We start from the raw sequence: 8,253 nt of genomic DNA, 5'->3' as shown, positions 1-8,253 counted from the left end.
GTGTTGATGTCAGCAGTTGCTACCCAGTAACCCAGCAATTTCTTTACAGTAATGAGACCAAGGAAAAGTTGAATTACCTGATAGCTCAGTCAGAGATGTCATATAGTTAATTAAAACAATGGTCCCCAACTTTCCTGACATGCTTAATGAAGGGAAAACAACTGAACTTGCCCCTGCTATGCCTTGTTCTGGTATGCCACAATGCCACCTGTGCCTTGTTCAAGAGCAAAATTCATTACGGTCATTCTTACAGGAAGCTTTACTTCATGGAAAGCAGTGTGAAAAGTATAATTTTGTCATCAGTAGTTATTATAAACAATACAGTTCCCCTCTGGGGAATGAAGCCTTGATGAAGGGAGGCATTGTGCATTGAAAATAGAAGGAATGGAGCAGATCTGTCATGCAAGACCACCGGCTCTATGCGAGCTATAGTGGAAATTCACTCAGCTTCAGTTTGCCTTTGGTTTCTGCGCTTCAGCTGGAAGAAGGTAATGGTTTTTAGACTATTATTCAGACTTCAGGATATATCAAGCTTGAGTACTTTGTGATATATGTTCATGATAAACCTATGTATTTACCATAAATCTTGTCAAAAAAGGCTGTTGCCTAACACCTTTTGTTATATAAAATATGCAAGGATACTCAAATGGACATAATCCTTAAAACTTTTAGTTTAGTTCTCAGTGTCAAGGAACTTTTGGTGCTCAGTTTGTGCTTACCTTTCTGTCACATATCAGTAGGGGAAGCTCTTTTGTCCCTCCTTCTGGTACCTAAACCACAAGTTCGGTAACATTTCAGTTCCCACTAGTTTGATGACTAGTCTTTAGTTTTCAGTTTTTCCCATTTATGTACTTGACCTCTGGCTTGAGGAGTCAGTAGCAAGATGCATCCCCCTTTATGATGCAGTTCACTATGTTAACTATATTCATATATTCATTCCATGTACTTGTTCTCAAGGAAACTGTGGTGGGTGTATTTATTTTTAGAAGTAAACAGTGACAAATATTCCCATATGAAGAATAATAAAAAAGGTGCTTCAGTTGAACCTAAATTTTGACTCACAGGGATAGATCCTTGCTTCCACTTTGAACTTCTAAAGTGGCAATTTAGAAGACAATTTAAGACAGTACAGAAAAGGATTTTCAATGGCCGCTATGTCTGTCACACATCTAATTGTCTATGACTTTTCTCTGGGAAAATGTTATGCCCCTAACTGGTCTTTAGTAGCTTTGAAAATATCCCCTTGCCTAGTTATGTGCCATATACACTGTGTGGAAATAATTCTCATTAACCCAAAGATGATTTACTTAGGTTAGCCTAAATGCAGCCATTTAAAAGGCACGCAGCTCGAAAGAGCACTGCCTGGTAAGACATTTCTGTAAAGCACTAGAGGCAGGGATGAATCCCACAGGAAAACCCATATAAGACAGAACACTGCTATTTGAATGGCAAAATGAGCAAAATTATTACTTTGAGGAAGCAATGGAAGTTGGTACTACAGTGTGTCAGAGAAAGGTTAAGTGATCTAAAGACTGCAGGCCTATTTAATTAAGTAAATAGATAATCAATCACAAAGAATAACAGTCTTAAATAACAGGCTTATAAGCATTGCAATTTTATTCCATGGATTCCAATGTTGTCCTATTTTCATTATGCAGAACTGGAGATTTTTACTGAGGAATCAATTCTCAGCAGGACAGCGGTTACAAGCTCCCGGCAATTTAAGGAAAAACATGTCCAGATGCTCAGAATGGGTTTGACACTTCAAGTGAAGAGACAGATACAGTGCCACCCAGTCCGTAGTGTGCCAAGCTCATGGATGATTCTGAAATTTTAAGTTCCAGAAGGTAACAAATATTCTTGGGACTTTTCATTGTTTTCTGAATTCTGTAACTGCTTCGTTCATATTTTCAGGCTGAAAGGTTGAAGCTTGCTTTATATGTTTTTAATCAAAAACTGAGCTTCTGCTATAATTGTGGAGCTCTTGTAGCTCAGTTCAAATTAAAATGCCAAACTGCAGAATCTCTGAGATAAGATCATGAGGGCTAATGAGAAAGTGAGCTGTTAATAAATTCCAGGAGGAGACACAACAATAAATTCAAGATGATAGGAGCCATTTTTAATGGAGATGTCCGAGATCTGATGCTAAATTCTGAAGTCTTCAACAGATTTATTATAACTCATGTACAACCCACAAATATTCATCCTCTGCATCCCATAATGATGCCACCTTTTCCATAATGATGGGTATCCAGAGGTTGGAGAAGGTGTCTGGGGCTCCTCCACCTACTGGTGTGCCTCACTGTTCCTTCTGGTGTGGGGATGAATATTAAATCACAAAATTTTACAGTAATGACATCATAAAGAATCAGACCTCAGACACACATCCTGTGATGATAGGATGGCAGAAAAGTTGTGTTAGGAAAGAATTAAAAATATGTGTACATAACCCTTATAGATGTTTCGGCTTCATTCTACCTTTTTACTTTCTGTAATTCCTGGTTACTTGGTTAGCCTGCTGTGCTGTTTGTCCAGTCTTAGACTGGTACTAAAGAAACTTTCTAACTCTAAACTGCTTTGGTAAAAGTTAATCTTCCTGGTCCTTCTCTGAACAGCATTGGAGAAGCACTGCTTGTTCTTCTGGAAGTAATGCTGTTAGACCTGTAATGTTGCTGATTTAGTCAAAGCAGATCATAAATTTTCTATGTAGGTCTCTGAAACTCTTCTCTTTGCGCTCCTGTGTATGCCAGATCTGCAATTCATCTATACAGTCTTAATTTTTTGTGTGGGAAATGGGACACAAACCTCCTTCCTAGTGCAAAGGGAGCAGGAAAGTTTTCTTTGTGAGAGTCCATGTGTCACTCCTATTATTGAATGTATGGCTGACATTTCAAAATGCATGACCAATTCTGGTTAATTTTTGACTGGACCACTTACATAAATAGTTGATGCCTAACATAAGGAATACAAAATTGGATCTTTGCCTTTTCTGAAATTTACAGAGAAAGTCTGATAAAAGTGGATTTAAATCTCAGCTCAATAACAGTAAAAAGCTGCAAATGCTTCACAAATTAAAATTCTTGTAAGTAAAATTTTTTTGCTAAAGTACAAAGCTGTTCAAAATGCCAACCTATAAAACAGTATCTAACGTAAACATTTTGCTGTACACTATTCAAATTGACTGTCTTGAAAGCTAGGCTGTCTTCCATTTGGAAGCTGTATGGACTAAGTTGTCTGTCCAGTAATACTTCTGGACAGATTTTCCATTTTTTCTCCTAGGTCATAGCATGCTGGGGAAAGAAAAAGAAAAAGAAAAAGAAAAAAAGAAAAAGAAAAAAAAGAAAAAGAAAAAGAAGAGAAAAGAAAAAAAAAGAAAAAGAAAAAAAAAAAAAAAAAAAAAGAAAAGAAAAAAAAAAAAAAAAAAAAAGAAAAAAAAAAAAAAGAAAAAAAAAAAAAAAAAAAAAAAGAAAAAAAAAAAAAAAAAAAAAAAAAAGAAAAAAAGAAAAAAAAGAAAAAAAAAAAAAAAAAAAAAAAAAAAAGAAAAAGAAAAAAAAAAAAAAAAAAGAAAAAAAAAAAAAAAAAAAAAAAAGAAAAAAGAAAAAAAAAAAAAAAAAAAAAAAAAAAAAAAAAAAAAAAAAAAAAAAAAAAAAAAAAAAACAAAAAAAAAAAAAAAAAAAAAAAAAAAAAAAAAAAAAAAAAAAAAAAAAAAAAAAAAAAAAAAAGAAAAAAAAAAAAAAAAAAAAAAAGAAAAAAAAGAAAAAAAAAAAAAAAAAAAAAAAAAAACAAAAAAAAGAAAAAAAAAAAAAAAAAAGAAAAAAAAAAAAAAAAAAAAAGAAAAAAAAAAAAAGAAGAAAAAGAAGGAAAAGAAAAGAAAAAGAAAAAGAAAAGAAAAAGAGAAAGAGAAATAAAAAGAGAAATAAAAAGAAAAAGAAAAAGAGAAATAAAAAGAGAAATAAAAAGAGAAATAAAAAGAGAAATAAAAAGAAGAGAAAGAAAAAGAAGAGAAAGAAAAAGAAAAGAAAGAAAAAGAAAAAGAAAAAGAGAGGAAAAAAGAAAAAGAAAAAAAAGACACTGACTGAAAATTATGCAATTTCAAAGCATAAGAAATACAGTTCTGTAGATCCAATAAGAGCAGTAGGGGCATCTTCTGTTTAATCTAAGTTGATTTTTCTCTCTCTGTTGTAAATCACACCTGATCCTGAGAAGAGCTGAAGTTTCATCCTCTCCTGTTCCTGGCAAAATTAATGGAAGTTATCCTGTTGTATTATGAGGGTTTTTGAGCTTCAACTGTATTGTATGTTCCAAAATAACTTAACTGGTACTGAAGACACTGGATCCCTGGTATCCCAGAAGAGTTACATTGCTGTGCCCTCTTTATCTACTTTATATCTCAGACTAAGCCTCCTGTTTCATCTCTCAGTAAATATCTAAACCCCTATCTGCTGTGAAATGAAATAAAACAGACATTGAACTACATGGATCATGACATATTTTTATAGAATGACTGTTCTAAAAGGGAAGAAAAAGAACTTTGCTTTTACCATGATATTACCAATACCTGATGCTGGAAGGTCTTAGTGCTCAGATCACCAGTCAAACCTGAGTATCTCCTAGAGCAGGATGCTTGCAGGTAATCAAGAAATTAATTACAATGCTATTAGGGAAACATTGTAACTCTAACTTTGCTAAGGTGATAAATAAACACCAGAATTTTAGAGTCCTTTTTTAAGAATGTAACTGGGGGAAAATATAAGAGTGGGTGGCAACAGGAAGACAAAACTTACAATTTTTTTATCATTATTTCCTCTGTCTTTTTAAAAACCTTGTCTTTCAGCATTTTGGGTTCTTCATAGTCTATTAAAAGCTATTTTTGGACTTGGGGAAGAAGGAGGTTGCATTTTTGTCCACTGATCCAACTCCATGGCCACTGTGCTGTTTCTGAGCTGAATCTTAAGCAGTAAGAAGCACCACAAGGTGGGACGCTGCTAAAATCTGTGGTAATCCCAGTATTTGGGTTTAAATCTCATGGGACCTGGTGAAGGGAAGGGGGAAGTGAAAAGAACATCTGCTCTAGTTTATACTTAATCATGGTCCAAACATCTGCTTGTCTACAGGGCTCTTTTAGAGTATTTCCCATGGCATGGGTTATTCAGAAGTAGGCAGCACACAACACAATTTTAATTCCTAATTTATCAAGTCAGCCACTAAGTCTTCCAACTTCTATTTTTAAAAACCTCCAACACTCTCACTAATTAGGACTTTCTTCTACCTCCAGCTGTTAATGGGCACAAAAATGGCCAATTTGAAATATGTCTAATCAGAGCACTGCCTGATTTTGTCCTCATACAACAGCTATTACCCTAAGGGACAAATTATGTCTTCAATTGCACAAACTCATCCTGTTCAGCAACAACTTGACAGTCCATCCATCAGAGGGAAAATATATATCGCAATTAGCTGCACAGGTTACATATTTATTCCTTTTTTTCTTAACCTTTATTTATTTTGCATATATGAATATACATGTGCAATTATTTATTTATTGTGAATTTAGTTTGTAGCTTATTTTTTACTCTAGCAGTGCTGTTTTCTTTGAGACACTTCCCTTTACATCTGTGTACAAGACTAACAGGAACCCTGAAGAAAACCACTCTCTTTAAACATGTTTCACAGAACATATACACATGAACCCAAGATACTCTGTAGTTGCAAATTAATCTCAGAATAACTGTGTTTATTGACTTTTAAAGTTTGATAATCTCTCCAGTGTGATCACAGGCTTCAGGTCCTCTGCCACAAAATTGTGCACCATCTCTTGTGGAGGTGCAGATTAAGCTTCATAGACTGCTCAGGCTAAGAGGACAGAGATAACAGCCAGGGTGGTGTGTGGATTATCCTCAGACCATGAATCCTGCCCATATTGTGGTTAAACGACATTTTGCAGCAGCAGAAGGATGTATTTTGGAGGAAGCGGTAGGGAAGGAGAAAGGAAAGCACCAGGGCTCACTTGTGGGTGGAGGTTGGGAAGGAGGGTTTGGAGCATTTGTGGTCTAAGGAAAGGTGCTGGAGGCACAAGTTATCCCTAAAATGAAGATGTGGAGAAGGAAAGGCAGGGTTGGCTTGTTTTGATCAACACTTATGCAAGAAACCCCATTTCACCTCTTATCTCAGTGTCTGCTGATACTCTTTTACTTGTTATGGACTATTAATTGATTAAATTTCTAATGCCTTCACAGAGGAAGGGAATGAGAAAACCAGTGCTTGGAGTTTGAATTTCTAGCAATTCTGAAGCTGATTTCAAAATACCTTGCATTAGGGTGGCAAAAGCTACTGAAAATGAGGGCAAACTGACTATCAGTTAACTTTGAGCTGCGTTCACTGAAAGAAAGCTTAATGTAGACTCCTCACACCAAAGAAGGTGACAATAACTAACACTTCACAGGCATTTAATTGCAATGTTCCTTTTTGTCTAGCTTTTGCCCTAGTGTTTTCCTAATACTGAACTACTTCTTACATCAACAAATTCAGCTTTCTAATCATTGTGATATGCTCTCTCTTCAGTGCTAGATTCACAGGTAATTTCAGGGTCACAGCCAGGTAAAAGGCAGTTGTATTTTAGCTTTGAAGATGTTAGTATATCAGACAGGGCAGGAGCTTTAATACAAACACCTGCTTCCAGAGATATCTGCAATTGGAACCAGGAGGTAATCTCCACAAGATAATATGTGTCTGGAGGTATAATGGTCCAGAGTCTCACTGGATATCAAACCCCATCTGGGTATCCAGCTCTATGACTGTTACCTAAGTGTGTAAGTGTCTTGCAAAGTTGGAACTGAGAAACCAAAAGTTTGTGGAATTAGGTGGGAGGGAAGGGGAGATGTGCATTGTTACTAGGTAATCCTGCTTTACCTTATAGGAATATTCCAGGATTTCAAAACATTTCTGTCCATGATGATCTTTTCCTTATTAATAGCATTACCTAGAATTTCATAGAAGTCTCACTGGTACTGTGAAAAATGTTGGACTTCTGGTGATCTACATACTAGACAAAAGGTTTGCATTATCTGACAAGCATATAAAACTGATTCTGCACCTTCAGCCATCTGACTGCTTTCAAGTCTTTTTAATGACTAAAATGGGGTCCATCCTTGTGGTTTCTGTTCAATCTACCAGTGCAATGATGGCTTGGTATGTAGGCAGAACTGCCACTAACTAGATGGATCAGTGACAGATTAAACACAATCCAGAAGTAACTATTCATGGTTTCCAGATGAAGATGAAGACAGCAGCCACCCTTTGCTCTTTGCTACATGTTTGCGGGAGAAATAGATTTGAATTGGTAAATGAGGAAAGACTGCGGTCTGAGCTGGTCTAGCCTCTCAGTTCAATGTTTGGAAGAGCTTTCCTAAGGTGGCTCATGATGAGCCACAGGCTTTGTCATCAGAGCTGTTTGTCGGGAAAAGTTACTTTCATCCTGATAGGGAGGGAAGAACAGTCAGGCAAGCAGCAACAGCATTAAAATGCAAAGTGTATTTAGCATAAGCTGTCAGATAGTGAAATACTGCTCTGTTGTTGCTCCTGACTGCAATTGCACTTGCCATGAATTTGTATTCCAGCTTGTAAATTAATCTATTAGTTATATTTCTGTCAAAACAGGAACCCAGTTAATGCAGATTGTAACTAACATATAGTATAGTTTTCTTTCATTTTTTTGTATAACAGAATTTTTTGTGATTTCAACCAATTAGCATTTGATCTTCTTTCATCTGTGACTTCAATAGGTGACCCTAATCCTTCATAAACCAATATAAAAGAATGTTAATATTTGTAGATAGAAAGAACTCCGCTCAGGATTTTTGGCTAAGAAAACATTTTCTTACTAGGAAAGAAATAATGTAAGTTACTTTTTTTTTTCAAAGAAACTGTCACTGAACAGAGTTATTCATAGAATATCAAGAACAATTTGACTGATAATCACTTTTCATTTGCTTGCAGATAAAGCAGCCGAGATGAAACTGCCTGAACTTTTGTCCTAATCCAAAGTTAAAAAAAAAAAAAATCCAGGTAATTTTTTATTCTGTTTTGCAGTTTCTGCTAATTCCAGATTTGTGATGTGGTTTGCATTTTGTGGCTCATTACAAAACCTGTTAAATCCATGGAATCCAGGAAAGGCCTCCAGTCCTGGGCAGGGGAGTAAAGCAATTGCAGTGGGTACCAACTCCAACTGATACCCTGCAAGTACTTATGTTTATT

General features: G+C 35.4%; 1 long non-coding RNA gene across 1 annotated transcript; it reads left to right on the top strand.

Annotated features, from left to right (window-relative positions):
* The first annotated feature begins 4,081 nt into the window (after positions 1-4,081).
* On the top strand, positions 4,082-8,053 carry LOC116782658. The gene is made up of 3 exons (XR_004355301.1): positions 4,082-4,630; positions 4,854-4,974; positions 7,996-8,053. It is a non-coding gene; the product is annotated as an uncharacterized LOC116782658 (long non-coding RNA).
* Positions 8,054-8,253: the final 200 nt, after the last annotated feature.

The sequence above is a fragment of the Chiroxiphia lanceolata genome, chromosome 2 (assembly GCF_009829145.1).
Source record: "Chiroxiphia lanceolata isolate bChiLan1 chromosome 2, bChiLan1.pri, whole genome shotgun sequence".
Lineage (NCBI taxonomy): Eukaryota > Metazoa > Chordata > Aves > Passeriformes > Pipridae > Chiroxiphia > Chiroxiphia lanceolata.
The sequence above is the reverse complement of the archived record's forward strand: the minus strand, read 5'-3'. Positions and strand labels throughout refer to the sequence as shown.